Here is a 26,855-nt window from a genome sequence, read left to right as displayed (position 1 = left end):
CTGAGGAAGAGGATTTCTTGGAATGTATGCGGGATGGTTTTTTGAACCAACATGTCGAGGAACCGACTAGAGAGCAGGCTATTCTGGACTGGGTTTTGAGCAATGAGGAAGGGTTAATTAGCAATCTTGTCGTGAGAGGCCCCTTGGGTAAGAGTGACCATAATATGGTGGAATTCTTCATTAAGATGGAGAGTGACATAGTTAATTCAGAAACAAAGGTTCTGAACTTAGAGGGGTAACGTTGAAGGTATGAGACGTGAATTAGCTAAGATAGACTGGCAAATGACACTTAAAGGATTGACGGTGGATATGCAATGGCAAGCATTTAAAGGTTGCATGGATGAACTGCAACAAATGTTCATCCCAGTTTGGCAAAAGAATAAATCAAGGAAGGTAGTGCACCCGTGGCTGACAAGAGAAATTAGGGATATATCAATTCCAAAGAAGCAGCATACAAATTAGCCAGAGAAAGTGGCTCACCTGAGGACTGGGAGAAATTCAGAGTTCAGCAGAGGAGGACAAAGGGTTTAATTAGGAAGGGGAAAAAAGATTATGAGAGAAAACTGGCAGGCAACATAAAAACGGACTGTAAAAGCTTTTATAGATATGTAAAAATGAAAAGACTGGTAAAAACAAATGTAGGTCCCCTGCAGACAGAAACAAGTGAATTGATTATGGGGAGCAAGGACATGGCAGACCAATTGAATAATTACTTTGGTTCTGTCTTCACTAAGGAGGACATAAATAATCTTCCAGAAATAGTAGGGGACAGAGGGTCCAGTGAGATGGAGGAACTGAGCGAAATACATGTTAGTAGGGAAGTGGTGTTAGGTAAATTGAAGGGATTGAAGGCAGATAAATCCCCAGGGCCAGATGGTCTGCATCCCAGGGTGCTTAAGGAAGTAGCCCAAGAAATAGTGGATGCATTAGTGATAATTTTTCAAAACTCGTTAGATTCTGGACTAGTTCCTGAGGATTGGAGGGTGGCTAATGTAACTCCACTTTTTAAAAAAGGAGGGAGAGAGAAACCGGGGAATTATAGACCGGTTAGCCTAACGTCGGTGGTGGGGAAACTGCTGGAGTCAGTTATCAAGGATGTGATAACAGCACATTTGGAAAGCAGTGAAATGATCGGACAAAGTCAGCATGGATTTGTGAAAGGAAAATCATGTCTGACGAATCTCATAGAATTTTTTGAGGACGTAACTAGTAGAGTGGATAGGGGAGAACCTGTGGATGTGGTATATTTGGATTTTCAGAAGGCTTTTGACAAGGTCCCACACAGGAGGTTAGTGTGCAAACTTAAAGCACACGGTATTGGGGGTAAGGTATTGGTGTGGGTGGAGAGTTGGTTAGCAGACAGGAAGCAAAGAGTGGGACTAAACGGGACCTTTTCAGAATGGCAGGCGGTGACTAGTGGGGTACCGCAAGGCTCAGTGCTGGGACCCCAGTTGTTTACAATATATATTAATAACTTGGATGAGGGAATTAAATGCAGCATCTCCAAGTTTGCGGATGACACGAAGCTGGGTGGCAGTGTTAGCTGTGAGGAGGATGCTAAGAGGATGCAGGGTGACTTGGATAGGTTGGGTGAGTGGGCAAATTCATGGCAGATGCAATTTAATGTGGATAAATGTGAAGTTATCCAGTTTGGTGGCAAAAATAGGAAAACAGATTATTATCTGAATGGTGGCTGATTAGGAAAAGGGGAGGTGCAACGAGACCTGGGTGTCATTATACACCAGTCATTGAAAGTGGGCATGCAGGTACAGCAGGCGGTGAAAAAGGCGAATGGTATGCTGGCATTTATAGCGAGAGGATTTGAGTACAGGAGCAGGGAGGTACTACTGCAGTTGTACAAGGCCTTGGTGAGACCACACCTGGAGTATTGTGTGCAGTTTTGGTCCCCTAATCTGAAGAAAGACATCCTTGCCATAGAGGGAGTACAGAGAAGGTTCACCAGATTGATTCCTGGGATGGCAGGACTTTCATATGAAGAAAGACTGGATGAACTGGGCTTGTACTCGTTGGAATTTAGGAGATTGAGGGAGGATCTGATTGAAACGTATAAGATCCTAAAGGGATTGGACAGGCTAGATGCAGGAAGATTGTTCCCGATGTTGGGGAAGTCCAGAACGAGAGGTCACAGTTTGAGGATAGAGGGGAAGCCTTTTAGGACCGAGATTAGGAAAAACTTCTTCACACAGAGAGTGGTGAATCTGTGGAATTCTCTGCCACAGGAAACAGTTGAGGCCAGTTCATTGGCTATATTTAAGAGGGAGTTAGATATGGCCCTTGTGGCTACGGGGGTCAGGGGGTATGGAGGGAAGGCTGGGGCGGGGTTCTGAGTTGGATGATCAGCCATGATCATAATAAATGGTGGTGCAGGCTCGAAGGGCCGAATGGCCTACTCCTGCACCTATTTTCTATGTTTCTATGTTTCTATGATACTTGGTAGTGTGGAGGAGCAGAAGGATCTGGGGGTACATGTCCACAGATCCCTGAAAGTTGCCTCACAGGTGGATAGGGTAGTTAAGAAAGCTTATGGGGTGTTAGCTTTCATAAGTCGAGGGATAGAGTTTGAGTCGTGATGTAATGATGCAGCTCTATAAAACTCTGGTTAGGCCACACTTGGAGTACTGTGTTCAGTTCTGGTCACCTCACTATAGGAAGGATGTAGAAGCTTTGGTAAAGGTACAGAGGAGATTTACCAGGATGCTGTCTGGTTCACAGAGTATGCATTATGATCAGAGATTAAGGGAGTTAGGGCTTAACTCTTTGGAGAGAAGGAGGATGAGAGGAGACATGATAGAGGTGTACAAGATAATTAGAGGAATAGATAGGGTGGACAGCCAGTGCCTCTTCCCCAGGGCACCACTGCTCAATACAAGAGGACATGGCTTTAAGGTAAGGGGTGGGAAGTTCAAGGGGGATATTAGAGGAAGGTTTTTTACTCAGAGAGTGGTTGGTGCGTGGAATGCACTGCGTGAGTCAGTGGTGGAAGGAGATACACTCGTGAAGTTTAAGAGACTACTAGACAGGTATATGGAGGAATTTATGGTGGGGTGTTATATGGGAGGCAGGGTTTGAGAGTCGGCACAATATTGTGGGCCAAAGGGCCTGTAATGTGCTGAACTATTCTATGTTCTATTCCAAACCAAATTTAGAAATCAAATCATGCAAAATATCGTAATAAGATCAACTGAATTGTGATTTTCTTCAGAACCTGTCACAGTTTGTAGTCATTGCCATTCCAGTGTTTGCCACAGTGGCAATAGATGGATGTTGAATTCTAGTGGGGAGGGGGGACCATGGGTGGCCCAGGTCATGAAGGCCCGAACTTCAGGCTGCCTACTCAGGCCAACTGAAAAAAAGGCAAGAGGAGGAGGAGTATAGGCACACATGGATTCATGTAGTAGGGGCATCAAAAAAAAAGACAAAGGTTTTAGGTGAAAGGAAGGCATTTAAAAGGAGATTTGAGGGGACTTACAAAGAGAGTGTTTAATATCTGGAACATGCTCTGCCAGTGGAGGTAGTTGAGTCTGATACTATCATTGTTGAAGAGGCATTCAGACAGGAAATGGGTGGGATATTGAAGGATACCAGTCCAGTGTAGAGGGGCCAAATGGTCAGCATGGAATGCTGGGCCAAAGGCTTTCTTTTTGCCCTGTATAACTGAATGACTCTGACATATTCTGGTACTCCCAAAGGTGGACAGCAGATTCAAACTCCACAATGTCTATGCTTCAGTTCTGTGGTATCCACTTCAGCAGTTCAGGTACAGTAATGACTTGCAGGAAACATTGCTGGTATATTGTGAGACCCTGCAAGACACTGTCAACCAGAATGTTGATAGCAACAGCAAGGGCTAGAGTAGCAAAAGGCAGAGTTTCCCCCCTAACACTGAATGGCTTCAGCTTCAAGCCCAAGGAAAGCTGCAACAGTACTCTTCAGATGTTGAGTTCACATAAGCCATAATCACATTGCTTGCCAGTTCCATACTGAAATGGGTAGCGTCGTGTCTGTTTTCCTTAATTATTAAGCATGAACTGGGGGAAATCTGATAAAAGGTTAAAAGATTATGAGAGCCATAGATCAAGTAGACAGACAGTGTCTTGCTCCCAGGGTTGAAATATCTGATGCCAGAGGCCGTGGCATTTAAGGTAAGTGTGTAGTTTGAAAGGAGATGCGAGGGGCAAGTTTTTGTTTTACACAGAGAGAGGAGAGTGCCTGGAATGTGCTGTTTGGGCGGCGGTAGAGCCAGATACATTGGGGACTTTTAAGAGACCTTTAGGTAGGCACATGAATATGAGGAAAACAGAACGATGTGGACTTTGTGTAGGCATAATGGATTAGTATAGTTGGCCATTTGATTACTAATTTATTTGGTTAATGGCCTGAACCTGTGCTATAAATTTCTACCTTTTGAGATATAATTTCAGGCTGAGGCAGACTTTAACCAGCATATCTTTTATTCAAGGTGTTAACTAGCAACAAACAAATAATGCCTGGACACAACAGTGTCATACCAGGTGACATACTTCAGTTCTCACATTTTTCCCTCACTTTCCATTTAGTTTGCATATCAATTCTCACTATGACTTACAGTAAGTACTGGCTTTTTTCCGCGCTTTTATTTTTTGAGTCAGAACGTCCTCTTCTCTAACCTTTGCCTTCTGGATAGATGCCAAGGGTTTTCTTTAATTCTGAAATGACTACTCGGATTCTGCTCTAGCTTGTACCATGTTGCAATATCCCTCAGAGGATCTGATCAATCCTACAAGCTCTAAACTGCTTCCATGGCACAGTTCTCTCACATCTCATCAGTGTCTCCTCAGGCCTGATTGAGTTCATTCAGCAACACAGTGAAAATCATAAACTTTGTAATAATAGGATCTTCTGCTGAATTTGTGGCTTCTTTTCCTCTTTGTGTCCTGGACTCAATAGTTAACACCTGATTGCAACACCTTGTTGTTTCTTACAAAAATGCAATAGAATCCCCACAAAAATCCAGCTCACTCTGAACCTCGATAAATTACTCTCTTGGGCTATTGATGTATATCACCAGCTCTTCTGAACAGTCTTCTGATCTGAGCTTCTGATTGTAGACCACCGGTTTAGTCTCTCTTCCACTGTCCATGCTCTCGCATTTCATTCCCATTCAAACTATTTCTTCTAGGAGACTAACTTTATGATTCCAGTTTCTAACCAGCTTGTTGCCTTTTCCTGTATGTTGGTTCCAAGTTTCCAAGTTGTCTTAAAGAAGATTCAAGATAGTTTAATGTCATTTCCTGTGTAAGGAGAACAAAATAATTGTCACTCTGGACCCAATACAGCACAAAAGATAAAGAACATAGTAATAATAATAAACAAACTATAAATATATAGCTTATGTACATAAATTGATATATGTCCATAAAGTGGTGCTAGGCTGTACTGTACATAAGGCAGAGGATTGGGAAGCTTTTAAAAACTAACAAAAGGCAACTAAAAAGCCATGAAGAGAAAAAAAATGAAATATGAAGGTAAGATAGCCAATAATACTGTATAAAAGAGGATACAGAAAGTTTTTTTTTCAGATATATGAGCAGTAAAAGAGATATGAGATTGGAGAAGTAGTAATGGGGAACAAAGAAATGGTGGAGGAATTTAATAACTATTTCACAGTGGAAGACACTAGCAGAGTGCCAGAAATGTGAAAGTGTCAGGGGAAGAAGTGAGTGGTGTTGCTATTTCTGAGGAGAAGGTGCTTGGGAAGCTGAAAAGTCTGAATGTAGTTAAGTCACCTGGACCAGATGGACTACTCCACAGAGTACTGAAATAGGTGGCTGAAGAGATTGTGGAAGTATTAGTAATGATCTTTCAAGAAACACTAGATTCTGGAATGGTTCCTGAGGAATGAAAAATTGAAAATGTCTCTCCTTTTTAGGAAGGGATGGAGGCAGAAGAAAGGAAATTATAGGCCAGTCAGCCTTCAGTGGTTGGAAAGATGTTGGAAACTATCATTAAGAATGGGGTTTTGGTGTACTTGGAGGTACATGATAAAATAGGCCATAGCAGGTTTTCTAAAGGGGAAATCTTGCCTGACAAATCTGTTGGAATACTTTGAGGAAATAACAGGCAAGATAGACAAAGGAGAGCCAGAGGATATTGTTTCTTTGGATTTTCATAAGGCCTCTGACAAGTGCTGCACATGAGGCTGCTTAACCAAATTAAGTGCCCAAGGGAGTACGAGAAAAGTACTAAAGTGGATAGAAGATTGGCTGACTGGCAGGAGGCAACGAGTGAGAATAAAGGGGGCCTTTTCTGGTTGACTGCTGGCGACTAATGGTGTGCTGCAAGGGTTGGTATTGGGAAAGCTTCTTTTCATATTGTACGTCAATGATTTGGATGAAGGATTTGATGGCTTCGTGGCCAAGTTAGTGGATGATACAAAGACAGGTAGTGTGAGGAAGCAGGGTGGCTGCAGAAGGACTTAGACAGGTTGGGGGAACAGGCAAAGAACTGGCAGATGGAAAATAATGTCGGGAAATGTACGAATGCACTTTTGGCAGAAGGAATAAAGTCATGGATTATTTTCTAAATGGGGAGAAAATTCACAAATCAGAGGTGCAGGGGGACTTGGGAGTCCTTGTGCAGGATTCTCTAAAGGTTAACTTGCAGGTTGAGTCAATGATAAGGTAGGCAAATGCAATGTTAGCATTGATTTTTGAGAGGACTAGAATGCAAAAGCAAGGATGTAAAGCTGAGGCTTTAAAAGGATTGGTCAGACTGCACTTGAAGTATTGTGAGCAGTTTTGGCCACCTCATGTAAGAAAGGATGTGCTGGCAGTAGAGAAAATCAAGAGAAGTTTCACAAAAATGATCTCAGGAATGAAAGGGTTCACACTTAAGGAGCATTTGATGCCTCTGGACTTGTACTTGCTGCATTTTGTAAGAATGAGGTGGAATTTTTTTGCAATCAATCAAATATTTAAGATCTAGATATTGTGGATGTGGAGAGGATGTTTCCTACGGTAGGGAAGTTCAGGACCGGAGTGCACAGCCTCAGAACTGAGGATGCCCATTTGGAACAGAGATGAGGAAAAATTTCTTAAGCCAGAGGGTGGTGAATCTGTGGAATTGTTTGCCACAGATAGCTGTGCAAGCCAAGTCATTAGGTACATTTAAGGCAGAGGTTGATAGGTTCTTGATTAATCAGGGCATCAAAGGTTAAGGGAATAGGGTTGAAAGGGATGACAAATCAGCCATAATGAAATGGTGGAGCAGACTTACTGGGCCAAATGGCCCAATTCTACTCCCAAGTCTTATGGTCTTATGGAATTAATAATGTAGTGGTAGAGTTAGTGGGTGGAGGTGCTGAATAAGCATAACTGATGGTAGTGGGACAAACGGTCCATGGGCAGGGTGTGTGTGATCCTTCATGATGTTACTGGCCCTTTTCCGGCTCCTTTCTGTATATATATCCTTGATGGCAGATAGGCTGGTGCCAATTATGTGTTCTGCAGTTTTGACTACCTGTTGTAGTGTCTGCCACAGTGCTGTTTCTGTACCAAGCAGTGACGGAGCTTGTTAGGATGCTCTCTATGGTGCATCTGCAGATTGATGTATGGATATACAAAGTTCAACTACTTTCAGCTGGTGAGCTTTCTTAACTGTGTAGGATGTGTTCTGGGACCATGAGGGGTTTGTGATGTGCACTCCCCTCTCAGGAGCTTGAATCTGTTCACACTTTCCACTGCTGTGCCACTGACGTGAAGGGGGTTCGAGCAGTGTGAGTTCTCCTAAATTTGACAACCATCTCCTTTGTTTGTTGACATTGAGAAAGAGGTCATTAGCCTGGCACCAGGCCTCAAGCTCTTCCACCTCCTCTCTGTAGGCCATGTTATTGTTGTTGATGAGCCCCACCACTGTCATGTCATCAACAAACTTGACAATGTGATTGACTGGGTTTTGGCTGTGCTGCTTTGTGTGTGAACAAAGTGTAGAGCAGTGGTCTCAGTGCCTGGCCCTGGGGGGGGGATCCGTATTGCCAATAAAGGGAGGAGTGTAGGAGCGGTTGTCCCTCCTGACTGTTTGAGAGCTGCTGGTTAGGAAGTCCAGCACCCATTTGCACAATGGTGTATTTTGACCGAGGAGCAGGAGTTTGTTCACCAAGGTCTGTGGGACAACAGTGTTGAATGCCGAACTGAAATCCAGAATTAGCACTCCGATAATAGTGTCCTTGTTTTCTACGTATGTCAGGCCCAGTTGAATGACAGATGCTATGGCTTCTCTCATAGATCATTTCTGTGAGTAAGCATATCAATACATGCCCAATGTAGTAGGAATGGAGTTTTTGATATGTTTGATTATCAACCATTTAAAGCACTTCATGATATTGGTGTCAGTGCCACTGGGCGGTAGACATTTAGTTCTGAAGGTGTAGAATTCTTTGATACAGGGATTATGGTGGCTGAGGGGGAAGCACGTGGGGACAGCAGCCTCGATGAGTGAAACGTTGAACATGTCAGTGAAAACATCAGAGAGTTGGTGTGCACACTCCCTGGTATGTTGCCTGGTTCAACTGCCTCATGGGAGGCAGAGTCTCTGCAGAGTCCTTCTCACGTCTGCTGCTATTACAGGCAGTGGCTGCTCACCTGGGAGGAGGGAGGCTTTCGTTGCCCGCAATTCTGATGCATGCATCGAAGTGCGCATAAATATTGTTTACAGCATTATGGAGGGAGGCACGGTTGATGCTGTTTTGCATTACATAGTCAGTAATTCCTATGATGCCCCACCACAAATACTGGGGATTGTTATCAGACAGGTATTCCTGAATGTTTTGTGGGTAGGCAGTCTTTGTCCTCTCGATGCTTAACATGAGGGTTCTCCTGGCTGCTTGGAGAGCTGCTCTGTCACTAGACTTGAAAGCAGCATTCCAGGCTCTTAGTAGAGACCTCTGTGTTCAGCCAGTTCTGCTGGTTGGGCCGTAAGATGACCCATTCCTGAGGTACCAACATCGTCTACACACTGAGTAATGTAGCTGATGATAGGGGCAGCAGATTTCTTGAGATTTGTGTCTGCTTGGTTTGTGATTGGACCAACTAGCAGATGTGCAAGAAGACATTCAAAACAATCCTTAAATGTAGATATTGCTGCATTTGGCCTTGTAGTGATGGTCCTTTTGACTGATTTCTCCATTTTCAGCAGCGGTCTGTGTGCTGGGATTAACAAGATGGTGATGTAGTCAGAGAGGCCAACCTGATGGCATGGGACATCTGTTTGTATAAACATTGTCGCGTCTGTTTGTTCCCCTCGTGGCCACGGTGACATGTTGGTGGAATTTAGGTAATTCTCCAATATAGTTATATTTTATCTCAGTAGACAATTCTTTTGCTACTTGATATCCAGATGCAAAGTATAGACGCATCCAGTTTCTACTGTTTTGTTTTTTGAACCAAAGGAACCAAGAATCCATGACTTTCAAACAAGACCTTTAGTATATTCTCTTCAGCAGAGGAAGAGCTTGTGATGTACATCAGCACCACAGGTGGTTATGTTTTGCCCTTTGTCTGTATTCTCCATCTTTACCATAAACCTGTGTTTCTACTCATCAAAGTTCAAATTTCAAAGTCGGTACACAGATAACATGCCCCCATCTTGGCTTCTCTGATGACATTTCCATAATGTTAATCCCCACATATTGACTGCTGCTGAAAATGAAGAATTCAGTCAAGAGGACCATCATTGTATGGCCTAAGAGACAACCTCCATGCTTCAGGACTGTTTTGAACACACCAACTGGCTGATACCTTCTGTTCTCATGAGCTCCTTTAGATTTTATCCCTGAAGAATGTAAGTTCTACCACCATGCACCCATACCTCATATTTTCTTGAACTATAGAAGGCGATTCTGCCCACCAAATCTGTGTTAGCTCTTAAAACATTCTTGTCAGTACAATTCCCTTATTTACCTGTGACCTTTTCTCTCCTCCCTGATTTTCTAGCTTACATCACAGGTCATTAACCTATCAACCAGTCAACCTTTGGGATATGGGAAGAAAGCAGTGCACCTGGAGAAGCTTGCATGGTCACACCAACTCCACAGAAACAGCATCTGAGGTTAGCATTAACTTCTGATTAATTGAGCTTTTTGCAGCAGCATTGCTTTGCCACTGAGACCCCGAAGGTTATTACAACCTTTATTCTGCTCATTAAATTACTGTTTGCAACAGCCAGATTGGCCATGCTGATGTCTGTATTCCCATATCTACTCTTCTCAGGCATAGGGTTCCCACTGTACTCTGATCTAGCAACATCCCATCCTCCTTGTCAGCTGCTTTGCATCAGTGAGTTTCCTTCAACATTACTACAGTAAGATTTCAGGCAGACAAAGGCAGAGCCTATCCAACCTGTCCTTCATCAGTTAAAAACAAACCCACAACATCTAAGCATGCTAATGTACTACATACAACACGATACACTTAAGCTCTTAAAGGCAGCCTTCAAATACATACGTTACATTTGGGTTCCAGATTTTCCACAAAGTTTTGTGCAAAGAAACCCTAGGAGCCTCCTAGGTTCCTTGAGATAACACAGTCTTTCTAGGCACACCACAATGTACTAGGTATTCCATCAACTATATCCATCAAACTTATCCTCTAATCCTCACTTGAGTCCTCTGTGCTTGATTTTATTTGTGGTCTTGTCTTTTCCTCCTGTCTTGCACAGATAGCGCTGTTGGCTGGTAAATCACCATGTGTGAATCTTACCTCTAAGCTGCCCTTTACTTGCGCTGTTTCGGTATTTGAGCTGGAAGCTGCAAGTATCAGGCTAAACACAGCTGTGTTGTCATGCTTAATTTATTCTCAGTCTTCTACTATCACCTGGCCAGGAAGCAGTACTTGGTCATGTGAAAATACAAAGTCCTGTAGCTAGGATTTTAATAAGAGGGGGAATAGGAGCGTTTTGAATAGCACAGCTTTGCTGACATCACCACTGTTATTAGCCAAAACAAAGGTGGTGATGAATTAGCATATGGGTGGGAGATTGAAAATCTGGTTGAATGCTGCACAACAAACAACCTCTCACTCACATCAACAAAATCAAAGAGTTTGACTGCAGGAGGAAGAAATCCATGAGCCAGTCCTCTTTAGGAAATGGGAGGTGGAGGGGGTCAGTAACTTTAAATTGGTTGGCATTATTATTTCAGTGGATCTGTCCCAGGACTAGCACATAAGTGTCATTGTAAAGAAACACAGCAGGACCTCGACTTTCTTGAAAGTTTGCACAGATTCAGCATATCGTCAAAAACCTTGACAAACTCTATAAGTGCACAGAGGAGAGTATTCTGACTGGTTGCATCAAGACCTGGTATAGTAACACCAATGCCCAGGAATGGAAACGCTTACAAAAGTTATCAGATACAGACCAGTCCATTAGAGGCAAAGCTCTCAACACCATTGAGCACGTCTACCAGGAGCATTGCCACAAGAAAGCAGCAGCCATCATCAAGGCCATGCTCTCTTCTCACTGCTGCCATCAGGATGGAACGACAGGGGTCTTAGGTCCCACACCATCAGGGTGAGGAGCAGTTATTACCCTTCAACCATCAGACTTCTGAACCAGCTGGATAACTTAACTCACATCAATACTGAACTGATTCCACAACCAATGAACTCACTTTCAAGGCCTCTAGAACTCAAGTTGTCAGTATTATTTATGCATATTTTTAGTTTTTATTGCGTATTTGCACTGCTTTTGTTCTTTTGCACATTGATTGTCTGTCTTTGTGTGTAGATTTCCATCAACTTTATTTTATTTCTTTGTTCTACAGGGCAAGAAAATTAATCTCAGGGTAGAATTTGATGATGTATATGTAATTTGATATTAAATTTACATTGAACTTTCAATTTTGAGTTAGTAATTATTATCCCAGCCCTACTTTTCACTGATATTCAACTCAACAGTATAACGTGCAATTATACGCTCAACCTTAGCCATGCATGACCTGAGATATTGTGTGCAACACAGGCATCTCCCATTTGAAGTGCACAAGGTGCTGGTCTGGAATTTTTGTTGCATCTCCCCAAACTCCTGCTGAAATTTGACTATTTTTTTGAGAAGTTCTGTCCTCAGGATTCAGATAGAACCATACCATAGAACCATAGAAACTACAGCACAGAAACAGGCCTTTTGGCCCTTCTTGGCTGTGCCGAACCATTTTCTGCCTAGTCCCACTGACCTGCACACGGACCATATCCCTCCATACACCTCCCATCCATGTATCTGCCCAATTTATTCTTAAATGTTAAAATAGAACCCGCATTTACCACCTCGTCTGGCAGCTCATTCCATACTCCCACCACTCTCTGTGTGAAGAAGCCCCCCCAATGTTCCCTTTAAACTTTTCCCCCCTCACCCTTAACCCATGTCCTCTGGTTTTTTTCTCCCTTTGCCTCAGTGGAAAAAGCCTGTTTGCATTCACTCTATCTATACCCATCATAATTTTATATACCTCTATCAAATCTCCCCTCATTCTTCTACGCTCCAGGGAATAAAGTCCTAACCTATTCAACCTTTCTCTGTAACTGAGTTTCTCAAGTCCCGGCAACATCCTTGTAAACCTTCTCTGCACTCTTTCAACCTTACTTATATCCTTCCTGTAATTTGGTGACCAAAACTGAACACAATCTCCAGATTTGGCCTCACCAATGCCTTATACAACCTCATCATAACATTCCAGCTCTTATAATCAATACTTTGATTAATAAAGGCCAATGTACCAAAAGCTCTCTTTACGACCCTATCTACCTGTGATGCCATTTTTAGGGAATTTTGTATCTGTATTCCCAGATCCCTCTGTTCCACTGCACTCCTCAGTGCCTTACCATTAACCCTGTATATTGTTAATAGGGCTGCCATTTATTGCCTGATAGTGGTTTCCTTAGACTATAGTGTCATCGTTGTCATGGCTATCCCTCGAGGTTGAGGGTGATGGTCTTCATTCTGAAGAAGTGGCCCACACAGTGAAGACGCCTGTGCGTGTATTTGTTTAACGTGTACTTGATGTTGCACTCCAAGAAGCACATGATACTTCACAGATCAACCAACTGATTCCAATGGCATGGAAATCACGACGACTGGAGATGATGGATTTGTTGCAGCCTTCATCCACCTTCACAGCCGTTGAGTTCGAAGTAACTTCAGCTGCTTGTTCCATCATTGAGGGCTTGGTTGGATTGTTCTTTGTTAGGGACCTCACCCTCAACCTTACTGCCATGGGTGACCCTACCAGGAGCATAGCTCCATTGCTCTCGGGATCATAGGATCACACAAGTTTCTCCACCACGACAAGGTGACAATCCACGGAGAAGACTATAGTGTGAAATCCCAGAGAAATGCTATTATCAGTGGAGAAAATTCAAAGTATTATAAGTTTAACATAAAATCAATAAACTGAGGTGCTGCCCAGTTAAGATTTCGTAGGTTTTGCTTAAGGTGTTTTCAGCAGTACTTGGTTAAGAGGCCATTAGCTGAAGCTGGATTTCCAAAATGGCAATGCTTGTTGATTGACGTTACATTCTGCCTGTTCTGCACCACTGGTGGTTGTGTGCACTAATAACTTTGGCTATATGCACTAGTACCTTTCGTACCTAATAAAGGGGCCACTGAGTGTATACTTGTGGCCTTCTGCTGTGGCCCATCCACTTCAGGTTTCAATGTACTGTGTGCTCAGAGATGCTCTTCTGCACACCGCTGTTGCAATGTGTAGTTATTTGGGCATGTGTCCAAGTGGTTAAGGCGTTTGACTAGCGACCTGAAGGTTGTGAGTTCGAGCCCCAGCCGAGACAGCGTGTCGTGTCCTTGAGTAAGGCACTTAAACACACAGTGCTCTGCGACGACACTGATGCCAGGCTGTATTGGCCCTGCCCTTCCCTTGGACAACATTGATGTCGTGGAGAGGGGAGACTTGCAGCATGGGCAACTGCCAGTCTTCCATACAACCTTGCCCAGGCCTGCGCCCTGGAGAGTGAAGACTTTCCAGGCGCAGATACATGGTCTCACAAGTCTAACGGATGCCTTTATTATTATTAGCACCCTCCTGTCAGTTTAAACCAGTCTGGCCATTCTCTGCTGACTTCCCTCATCAAAAAAAGTGTTCTCATTCACAGAACTATCACTTATTGGATGTCTTTTGTTGTCCACATCTTTCTCTGTAAACTCTATTGACTCTTGTACTCAAATCACCCCATCTGGCAGCAACAATCATTCCATGCTCAGTCATTTAGATCACATTTCTTCCCCATACTAATGTTTGGTCTAAACAACAACTCAGCCTCTTGACCAGGTCTGCATGCTTTTATGCATTGAGCTACTGCCACATAATTGGCTGATTTGATATCTGCAATAACATACAGATGTTCCTAATAAAGTGGCCGCTGTGTCTATGTATGGATTTATCGCATTCCATTTTCACTTATCAATAGCACTTTTGGCACCTAAATAAGGACTTCTATTGAACTCAGTTTCTTACCCACAGTTCTTAATTCTGGAACACAAGAAGCATGTCATTTTCGTTCTTTTTAGTTTACCCATTGGCACAATCATATTTGCAACTTAAATATTTTACTCCAGGTAATTTTAATGTATGAAAGCTGCTTTAAAAGGATTGTGCCACAGCATATGGAGCTTCTAATGAATCTTTCAATGGAACGGCTCCATATGCTTATGTGTTAGAATGGAGAATGATCTATCATTGTCACTAAAAAGGGAATTAACACACCAGCTTTCCTAACAAGATCTCCCCACATTTGCAATGCAATTCAATTAATGTGAGCAAAGTGCATAAAAGTACTTCACAGCATGCAATCCTGATTATTGAATATGTCATAAGAAGCTGGTCTGACATATCTCACTAAAGGAGGTTATGCTGTAACAAACCAATCTTCAGAGACTAGACTAGTTCACTTCATGTTTATTGTCCATGGCCAGTTTAGCTGGCAATACCTACAATACAAGTGGTGGGTCCCTTCTCCCTATCAAAGAGGAGATACTTCCAGCGAACATAGTAGCTTAAACACAGTTCATTTACTTTCAGTGATTAACATTTAAATCCAAACAACCTTCTCAAAACACATTTAAAACTCAGAGGATTTCTATCTTATAAACGATTCCCAAATTACAAGCCAGTTCTAAAACACAAAGGATTTTCAAAACACAGGTACAATTTCTATAAGCTAAAAGGATATACTCATGAGTCACAGGTGAACAAGTTACCGGTCACAAAAATTGAAGGCAGAGGAATGAATCTCATTCACCCCGTTTTTTTTTTCTTTTTTCTTGATGTTTCTGGACCATTCCAAAAAATTCTGAAGTGTTCTATTGATTTGTTCTGTCTTCTTGCCACTTGGGTGACTTCACTCACATGTGATATTCTTTCAAAATTTTAGCACAAGTGGTCTAAAAGCTTTGGAGACAGAGAACTCTGGTACCCACAATTAATGGTCTGAAGCAGACACCATGAGTGCACAAATGTTCAACTATTGATATGCTAAGTGATATTGACTGGTTGCATCACAGCCTGGCATAGAAACACAAATACCCTTGAACAGAAAAGCCTACAAAAAGCAGTAGATATAGCCCAGTCCATGATGGGTTAAAGCCCTCTCCACCATTGAGAGCATCTACAGGGAGCACTGTTGCAGAAAACATCATCCATTATCAAGGACAGCATCACTCAGCCCATGCTCGCTTCTCACTACTGCTATCAGGACCCACACAGTGAGGTCCAGGAACAGTTATTATCCTTCATCTATCAGGCTCTTGAACCAGAGGGGACAACTTCACTCAACCTCACTCACCCCATCACTGAACTGTTCCTGTAACCTATGGATTCACTTTCAAGAACAATTCATCTCATGTTCTCAATATTTATTGACTATTTATTTATTATAACTTTTGTTTTATTATTTTTATATTCACACAGTTTGTTGCCTTTCCATCTTGTTCGGTGTTGTCTTTCATTGTTTCTATTGTGTTTTTTTCTATTTCCTGTGAATGCCCACAAAAAGATGAATCTCAGGTTTGTATAAGGTGACATATATGTGTTTTGATATTAAAATTCAAAAAATTATTATCAATCTAGTCTGCAAGCTTCCTTGAATTAAACAACCTGTCTAGTTTGAAATAAGCCAAATTAAATAACCCCTTGTCTCCTACTGCGCTTCTTGAGTAGCTGTGAAGTCAGTAAGTCTGCTATAGATGGTGCTTGTTCACAAAGCTGTGTTTTTTACTGTAAACAGATCATTATCTTTCAGTTCCATTTACAACCTGGGTCCCGTTTACAACCAGAAGCTAAGCAAAGAAAATAAGTTTTAAAAACTTAACTTGTTCGAAAACAATACTGTGATCTTTAGAAATGGCAGTTGCTATGTTTAGAAAGCTGAGCTTGCAATAAAGCAAGTCTCACTGGCCCAAAGTCAGTGAAAATCTATCACAAGAAAAGCTGGATGAGATCAGCACACCATAATACATCACACAATTGTCCAACGTGAAGATCACTTACCTGTTGCTCTACTATGACTCACATTATTGTGTTATCTCAGCTCAAGGTTTACTCTGTGCCTAATGAACCCAATATGCTTCACTAACACAAGCTTTATTAAACTGGCAGAGGTAATATCATTTAGGTGGACAACTATTTTCTAACTGAAATTATTGAACTGGGTTTTAGTTGCTGAGTAGCCATCTGATAAAGCATTTCAAATAACACAAAGGAATTCAAAAATAGTTGGTAATATTTTCTACTTTAGCCTCTACCAAGGAAAATGGCAGTTTGCTGCAGCTGTTCTATTTCCTGGGTGAGACTCCACTGGGAATCTCCCCTGTATTATGTTCTATATACCAAGAGTATGATTGGATTATGTAAATGACCTGGGCCTTATTTGCATTGGCAATGTTTCTATAGTAGGATTCCATTGGACTTATACAATATTAGCTACACTATTGATACTGTTGCTTGGCACACATGAATAAATGATAAAAGCTTTTGGTAAAGATAGATTTTGTAAAGCTGTATGCCTTTAAATATAAATAAGATTAAGCTACAAAGTTGTTGAGCATTCACTCCTGTTTGTGTCAAGGCATATGTTTGAAACCAATGTGCAGTTCACTTGAAATTAAGTAGTGATGCATTGCTTTTCCTTAAAATGTTGTGGTGAGACCCAGACATGCAAAGGTAATTTACTATTTGTTACAATATGATCATTCAATCAATACTTCAGGTATCCAAGAAATGAAAGAATTTAAAAAGCACCTCGAGTGATTAGCATTATTTAAACTGTTTTCACATTTTAGGGTTGCCAGTTTTCTATGTAGTCCTGTAAGATTCACCACAGGACCTCGCACTTCTAACCACATCATTAAATTCTCCCATTTGTTTTTATATCCAGTAAATGAAAATATAAAACTTAACTGAAAAATGGAAATTCCTCTGGCCTCATGCACTTCATGGGTGGTGTAAGAGTGCCTTCCTTTGGGCTTGGTTTCAGAAATTTAGTTCTTTTATCAGTATTCTGAATTTAGGAAGTATTGTGATGCAAGTGAGGGAACTACATTATGTGCCATGCTACCTGCCATTTATGCTCTAGGAATGTTTGCCTAAGGAAAACAAAATCAGGAAGGATTTAATACTCGAAAGATCATCTCAAAGTAAAGTGACTAAAATGCATTCTTAAGGAATCTAAGTTAACAGCACTGTGTAGTTTGATAAGAGTGGTGCGTTTTTATTTCATTAATTGGAAGTGTCGTAACCTTATTTTTTAAACTGTTGTATTATAGCTGTTCATCATTGAATAGCTGAACATCACACCATCTGCAATATATACGATGTTGGCTCTCAGCTGTAAGTAGGGAACTCTGGAGGAATAATAGAATACCATTAAGCGGGCAAGTAGTTAATTAACCCATGATCACGCTTCAAAGCCCTCTCCTTCAAGATGTTTGGACTATTATTTATAGGTTAGGGTTAACAGTTTTACCCTTTTTTTTAAAACTACACTCACCGGGGGGTTTGTTTCACTCTCTGCTTTCTCAACAAGATTGAAAGTGTTACAGTAAATCTTCAAAGAACATTCAGAATACAGCTGAGCTAATTGAAAAAACTGTTAAACAAGAACATATTAAGCATAAACCTATGAAAGATTTTGTTTTTATTTGCTCATATTTTGAATGTGGATGTCACTTGCAACACTTATGAATGATCCATCCATGATTGCTCCTTGTACATTTAGAGAAGCCTCTTAAGACTCAACCAGATTGATGGGTTTGTTGACACTTATAGTCCAGACTGTATTATACTACTACTACTACTACTACTACTACTACTACTACTACTACTACTACTACTACTACTACAACATTCGACTCAGGCCTAGCGGGCCAGCCTCGGGCACGATGACGGACTCTCCACTTCTCCCTCTGCCTCATCTGTGTGTTTGGTTCATCTACATTAGCCATGCCGCTGTCTTCTAGGAACGTGTTGACCATAGTCTTGGGAGGGTGCCTAGGGTTCATCCTCCCATGCTTGGGCTCCCATATGATGACTAGGCTGGCAGATAGCTCGGGCTGGCGTAAACAGTGCCCCGCTAGTTGCAGTCTTCTCGCCTCGATTTTAGTGGTGAGTATCAGCAGGTCGTCATTGAGTTCGACATTCGTCATGTGCTGTTTCCAACTCACGTCAAGAGCCATCTGGAGCATAGACTGTATAAGTAACGGGGAAACAATGGACTTTTACAACAATCTAGTAGATTTGTGGCCACCATTGAGAATTCTAGTTTATTCTAACTGTACTGAATTGAGATTAAAATCTTCTGTTGCCTTGGTAAGATTTGAAGTCATCTTGTGATCAATAATCCAGGCCTTCAGTTCAGATGGTTGGATGGCATATATGAGGGGTGATTGATAAGTTCGTGGCCTACGGTAGAAGGAGTCAAATTTAGAAAGCCTAGCACATTTATTTTTCAACATAATCCCCTCCTACATGTACACACTTAGTCCAGCGGTTGTGGAGCATACAGATCCCTCCTTTGTAGAAGTGGTCCACAGCAGGCATGATTGATAAGTTTGTGGCCTTAGGTAGAAGGAGATGAGTTACACACATCAAAGTTGCTAGTGAATGCAGCAGGCCAGGCAGCATCTCTAGGAAGAGGTGCAGTCGACATTTCAGGCCGAGACCCTTTGTCAGGACTAACTGAAGGAAGAGCTAGTAAGAGATTTGAGAGGGGGAGGGGGAGATCTAAAATGATAGGAGAAGACAGGAGGGGGAGGGATGGAGCCAAGAGCTGGACAGGTGATTGGCAAAAGGGATACGAGAGGATCATGGGACAGGAGGCCCGGGGAGAAAGACAAAGGGGGGAGGGAACCAGAGGATGGGCAAGGGGTATAGTGAGAGGGACAGAGGGAGAAAAAGGAGAGTGAGAGAAAGAATGTGTGTATAAAAATAAATAACGGATGGGGTACGAGGGGGAGGTGGGGCATTAGCGGAAGTTAGAGAAGTCAATGTTCATGCCATCAGGTTGGATGCTACCCAGACAGAATATAAGGTGTTGTTCCTCCAACCTGAGTGTGGCTTCATCTTTACAGTAGAGGAGGCCGTGGATAGACATGTCAGAATGGGAATGGGATGTGGAATTAAAATGTGTGGCCACTGGGAGATCCTGCTTTCTCTGGCGGACACAGCGTAGGTGTTCAGCAAAGCGGTCTCCCAGTCTGCGTCGGGTTTCACCAATATATAGAAGGCCACAGCGGGAGCACTGGACGCAGTATATCACCCCAGCTGACTCACAGGTGAAGTGTTGCCTCACCTGGAAGGACTGTCTGGGGCCCTGAATGGTGGTAAGGGAGGAAGTGTAAGGGCATGTGTAGCACTTGTTCCGCTTACACGGATAAGTGCCAGGAGGGAGATCAGTGGGGAGGGATGGGGGGGGTGAATGGACTAGGGAGTCACGTAGGGAGCGATCCCTGCAGAAAGCAGGGGCGGGGGGAAAGATGTGGTTAGATCCCGTTGGAGGTGGCGGAAGTTACGGAGAATAATATGTTGGACCCAGAGGCTGGTGGGGTGGTAGGTAGGTGAGGACCAGGGGAACCCTATTCCTAGTGGGTTGGCGGGAGGATGGAGTGAGAGCAGATGTGTGTGAAATGGGGGAGATGTGTTTGAGAGCAAAGTTGATGGTGGAGGAAGGGAAGCCCCTTTCTTTAAAAAAGGAGGACATCTTCCTCGTCCTGGAATGAAAAGCCTCATCCTGAGAGCAGATGCGGCGGAGACGGAGGAATTGCGAGAAGGGGATGGCATTTTTGCAAGAGACAGAGTGAGAAGAGGAATAGTCCATATAGCTGTGAGAGTCAGTAGGCTTATAGTAGACATCAGTGGATAAGCTGTCTCCAGAGATAGAGACAGAAAGATCTAGAAGGGGGAGGGAGGTGTCGGAAATGGACCAGGTAAACTTGAGGGCAGGGTGAAAGTTGGAGGCAGAGTTAATAAAGTCAATGAGCTCAGCATGCGTGCAGGAAGCAGCGCCAATGCAGTCGTCGATGTAGCGAAGGAAAAGTGGGGTACAGATACCAGAATAGGTACGGAACATAGATTGTTGAGATGAGTTATACAGGTCTCGTTACATGCACGTGCAGTTCAACTCTTTGAGTGAAAATGCAGAAAGTTTGAAGTTTCTCCTCATTTCCTTCTACCTTAGACAGCGAACTCATCAATCACCCCTGCTGTGGACCACTTTCTGGAGGACCAAGGCGCCGACTTCTACAAAGAAAGGATCCGTATGCTCCACAACTGCTGGACTAAGTGTGTAAATGTAGGAAAAATAAATGTGCTAGGTTTTCTAAATAGACTCCTTCTGTCTTAGGCCACGAACTTATCAATCACCCCTTCTATAACCGTCATATATTTTACTTTGATTCCTTTCGATAATGCAGCCCATAGAACTCCTGTTCCAAACCAAAGCTACATCCAGATTTCGAACAATGTGGTAAAATAACCTGCGGAGGTTTCCCACAGAGCAGGAATACAAAGATCCTTGAAAAACAAACTTTGTCGTTCCTGAGTAGCATACAATTTTCCCTTTATATATTATTGGAGAGAGACTGCTGAACATCTGAAAGTAGCAAGCATGTCAAAATTGCTCACAAACATTAAAATTAAAAATTGTGCACGGCGTCCAGGAGAACAATCTGCTTTGCATCCTTTAAGTAGCCTGTTGACCATTTTGAGGTTTCCTTTATTGGGTTTTCTGAAAATAAAACATAGTGGACAAGTGTATAGCCAGGTAAGTGCCAGAAGTGCTCCATTGATTTGGCATTGTACTTTTCAGGTTTAAGAGATCAGCAGGTGATTGGCAATATCTTTCCTGCTCCTCACAATGCAACACACAAAGAAAGCACTAAGTACATTTGTTCATTTTTGAACAGTTGGCCTGAAGTTAAGCTTTAACAGTTAAGCTTTAGCAGTAAAGCTTTTGAAGTAAGCTTTTGTATGGTAGCATAGCAGTTACTGCAGGTGCTTTGCAGCATCAGCTCTGTGATCAGGGTCTGTAAGGAATTTGTATGTTCTCCCTGTAGCCACAGGGGTTTCTTCCAGGTGCTCCTGTTTCCACCCACATTTCAAAGATGTACGGGTGAGGTTAGTGAGCTTTGAGCATGCTATGTGGGTGCTGCAACTGTGGCAACACTTATAGGCTTCTCAACATAACCTTTGCTGATTTGATTTGATGCAAGTGAGAGAATTCACTATATATTTCGACATACAGGTGACAAATAAAGCTAATCATAAAAATCTTATCTTTATCTTTAACGGCTTGGATTTTACAGCAAGTTCGCCATATTCAGAGCATGCAGTGAAAAAAATAACACAAGACTGAAACTTACTCTCCATGTCTATAGGTAAACACAATGTTTAGCTGCTGTACACTGCATTCTTCTTTCAATTTCCAATATTATTGATCTTATGAAATTGCAGAGAATTACAATGTTTATTCTCCCAGAACAATGCCACAGCAAGGCTAGAAATGACAGAAGACAAATTGCTGGATTCCTGTGACATTCTTCAAACACCCATATTCAAAGGCATGAGCTTCCATCACAACACTGATTATCATGTGCCTTTTCCTTATCCTACTGCAATGCGTTAGAATGTATTAAGGCAATTTTTGGGATATGATATTTGAAGCTACATTCACTGGCCATGACCAGAAATGTGAGATTATAATCACCACCTCAATTCACCTTCTGTTTAAGGTAACAGCTATCAATGAATCATGCTTGAATTAGTGACAGCTAATGATGAAATTGGACAACTTCCTGTAGCAAAAAGCCAATAATAAGTGCAGTCAGCACTGTCTGGACATTAGACATTACCATGGCGGGAGAACCATATCTGATGTCTCCTTCAGGTTGTGAGGCATAGGTTTCAGTTTTTCAGTTCTAGTTCCATAAAGTATTCATAAAGCCACAAACTGCCTGCTCTATTTAAACAACATTTCCTTGACCAAAGGATCTTGTGAGGAATTGCCAATAGTTACATGCTGAGCTGTTGGGATTTCCCTGCAGTAATGCCAGCATGTTCAGGATTTCCGCATAAGCTTCCAAAAACTTGGAAGTCCCAAACCCGCAGACAGTGTTTCACCAGTCATGCTCCCATTCATGGAATCTGTAGCAAAAATGCAAAATTACAGCTGTTCCCCAATAATTACACTGGGATATCCACAAGAGCAACTTGTGAACAGTTGGAGATGAGAGGAGCAGTTCACCTACACCTGAGTTATATTTACAGAAGGGCCGGTTGTCACATGAGGCCTCAGGTCTAAGGGCCTGGCCAACAGTTTTCAGCAAGTACCCTCTGTGGGATACGAATATGATAAGCTGGAACTGTTTGAATGACAAAATCTAGGGCAGCATTCTTGAACTGAGCTGGAAGGCCTATTCAAACTAAAATCATGACTCAAAATCTATATGGTATTATTACACCTTGTAATAGAGTTCGGGCAGTCTGTAAATAGTAGGGAGCTACCTAGGAAAATGTTGACAGTACCAAGAAACAGGAAAATAAATCAAACAATAGAAAAGTAATGGGAGCTACTTAGATTTGGGATAAGTGATCAGTATTGGGAGCACCATTTTTTCTTGTTTACAACTACGATTTGAATGGAAATTGAAAGATCCAGAGGTGATAATCCTAAGAGCTATTTTGGGTCAAGTGTTTGAAATCTGAGAAGCAATGTCAAAGTATAAGCATACAGGACTAAATGAGATGAACAGGTAAATGAGGTTTGAAGTTCAAAGATCAAAGTAAATTTGTTATTAAAGTGCATACATGTCACCATATACAACCCTGAGATTCTTTTTCTTGCAAGCATACTCAATAAATCCAATAACCGTAATAGAATCAATGAAAGACCACACCCAACGGGGTGGACGACCAGTGTGTAAAAGACAAAAAATGTGCAAAATTTAAATAAATAAATAAACAATTAATATCAGAAGATGAGATGAAGAGCCCTTGAAAGTAAGTCCATAGTAGGGGGAAGAGTTCAGTGATGGGGCAAGGGAAGTTGAGTGAGGCTATCCCCTCTGGTTCAAGAGCCTGATGTTTGAGGGTAATAACTGTTCCTGAACTGATAGGGGAGGGGTGCTGTGAGGCCTGAGGCTCCTATACCACCTTCTTGATGACAGTAGCAAGAAGACAACATGAACTGGTGTTAGGGGTTGCTGATGATGGATGCTGCTTTCCTGCAACAATGCCCTGTGTAGATGTGCTCAATGGTGGGAAGGGCTTTACCCATGATGTTCTGGGACATATCCAATACTTTTCATAGGGTTTTCCATTCAAGGGTATTGGTGCTTCCACGCGAGGCTGTAATGCATCCAGTCAACGCTGGCTAGCTTATTTGCACCATTGTGACTGAGTTCAAGGAAGCTTGCAGACCAGACTGATTTTGTTACTTGGCACATCAAACACAATCAATGGAATAGTGGATCAATCAATAGGATATTTGTGTACTCAGAGAATTATGCCTCATAATATTGATTTCAGAGATATCCGGGATCTCCAACCCCAGAGCTAGTAGACCATCTTTGTGAATTACTTTGTCCCAGCAAAGGTATTTAATAAACATCACATGCAGAAAATGTCAACTAGTAGCAAACCTGTGTGAATGTTAGAAAACATTGAGGACTGTTCGGAATGACAAGGAGGATGAGAGAAAGATTGGGTGTCAGAAAAAAGTGGAATTCATTCCTCAACATTCGGTTTCTGTGACAAAAGTCTTGTTCATGTGCAACTCATTGGTATTCTCTTTTACATTGAAATAATTTCACCTAAGTTTGGAAACCCTTTGTAGTTTATAAATCTTTTGTAATTCAGATATCTTTCATAAATCAGAAATTCTCTGAGAGTTTTAATTTAAATTGTCTAAATTTAAATGTGTACCTAAAAAATAAAATAAACTGTGTTTAAATCAGTTTGTTAGATAGAAGTATCTCCACCTTGGTAGGGATGTGGGACCCACAACTATTTTTAAATAATTGTTATTGACAGCTAGCCCTAGCCACAGAGACTAGACAGGTAAGTAAAGTAACCTTTGAAGAGTAGATTGATATAGTACAACTTTCCCTATAGTGAGGGCACCCATAGGTACCTGTATTAGATGGGGCTTAAAATCTCCTTTTGAATTTAAGGCTTTACAAAGAGTGAACCCAATACTATCACACAGTTTGTTCAGCTTCAGTGGCAGAGAGTAAAAGGGATCTATCTGAGTAGATGCATTCCAATCAGAAGGAAACATTCTAAGGGAAGGGCCCAAAATCTGTGCCTAACACACAAAAAGTTAAAGGGAAGTACATCGTGGTCAACAATGAATAGCAGGTCAGAAGGTTGGATAGAAGACTTCTTTTAAAAAAAGCATAAAATAACTAAAAATTCAGAAAGATAAATTGGGGAACAGATTATCCCACAATGAGTGCAGGGGGGGAATTTCCAATAGTCTGAAATAGTCCGATTTATCTTTTTTTTGTAATTAGAACTAGATTTTACTATCGAGACTCATGTTATAAGCAAAGAAGTATTCCTACAGCATGACTTTCTCTCATTTTAAGCCATTTAACGGAAATGAAAAAGTGACTCATCACTGTTATTTGACAGCTGAGGACAATATTAAACTTGAAGGACAGACTAGGCTCGTACAAAGCAACTTTGTCAATCTTTAATTTGAGTCACTCAATACTGTAAGGCAATAAGATTTGCATTTGACATCACTACACTCAGTGGCCACTTTGTTAAGTATATCTGTACACCTGCACTTTTGAGTATCTCGGAAATAGCTAATCTCCTGGGATTTTCACGCGCAACAGTCTATAGAGTTTACTGAGAGTAGTGTGAGGAACAAAACATATCCAGAGATCAGTAGTTCTGTGAGTGAATGCCTTGTAAATGACAGAGGACAAAGGAAAATGGGCAGGCTGGTTCAAGCTCACAGGAAGGTGAGAGTAACTCAGATAACTATGCATTACAACAGTGCAGCGCAAAAGAGCATCTCTGAATGCAAAACACATCAAATCTGGAAGTGGATAGTCTACAGCAACAGAAGACCAGTAGCATACAGTACACTCCCTGGCTACTTTATTAGGTACAGGACTGAACAAAGTTGCACAGAGACCCTGCACTGTTGAGCTTTTGGGCACCTTGCTGTTCAAACCCATTTTCAACTTCGTTATGAATTAACAGCCTTGTCATTATGCTTTGATTATTTTAAAATAAATACATTACAACAAAGAAATATGAAGTTCAAAGTCTATGCAGAATAACCTTGTTATATGATTGAAGAGATATTTGTATTATGTACAGATTTCTATCTCTGGCCTTTACCACTGTGGGTCAAAGAGTAAAAGTAATGACACAAAAGGTTGCTCAGATCAATCAATGAAAGAAGATATTTTGATCAAGTCACTTACATTGAGCTGGCCTGACATTTGTTATAATTGGCTAAACAAAGTATTGCTTGAGACCACATGTGCTCATTATTACAACAAGGCAGGTTTCCCCTTTGGCACCTTGGTGAGAGATTAAAGCCTTTTATTTCTTCATCTCTACACTATAGATAACTGCAGATTTTATCACACTGTGTGTGTGTGTACAGATAATTGAACAAGAAAATGGGCTTCAGCTTTGACCATTTTTGGAACAGTTGGGTACTATTGTGTGTAAGGGCAAAAAGACAGCATTTTTATCAGGATTGGAAATGTTCTTAGGCCTAAATTATCCAATATCATTCAATTGAAAGTGAGACAGAAACAAATCAGGTAAAATGAATTACTGATATTTTAACTCTGCTATTTACATGCAGACCGATGGTGGTGGTGGTGGGACCAGCTGGTGGTGTAATGGCATCTGCACTGGACCTTGAGGCAGATGGTCCTGAGTTGAAACCCAGCCGGGTCCCAACCTGGGCAGCAGCAATATCTGCACAGAAGAAAGGCCTGGCAATCTACTTCCGTTTCTTGTCGTGAAAACCCTGTGGCCCTGTGGTCCATGAGGTCACAGAAAGTCAGACTCAACTGAACAACAAAAATTACATGCTGCTGGATGGTAAATTGCAAAAACAAAGCAATATCATTGAGGTTCACAAATATTAAAGATGGATTTACACAAGATAGACCACTCTTGATATCAAAGATGATTTATATACGTTTAACTATCTCATGTTGAATGTTGTTTTTTTTTCTTCATCAGCCAGCACTTCCTCCCCTCTGCCACCTGTATATTCATTTAATACATTACTTTCAATACTCGTGATTCCTCTTAAAGCTGAAAC

Source organism: Mobula birostris, chromosome 2, assembly GCF_030028105.1.
Source record: "Mobula birostris isolate sMobBir1 chromosome 2, sMobBir1.hap1, whole genome shotgun sequence".
NCBI classification, from domain to species: Eukaryota; Metazoa; Chordata; class Chondrichthyes; order Myliobatiformes; family Myliobatidae; genus Mobula; species Mobula birostris.
The sequence above is the reverse complement of the archived record's forward strand: the minus strand, read 5'-3'. Positions refer to the sequence as shown.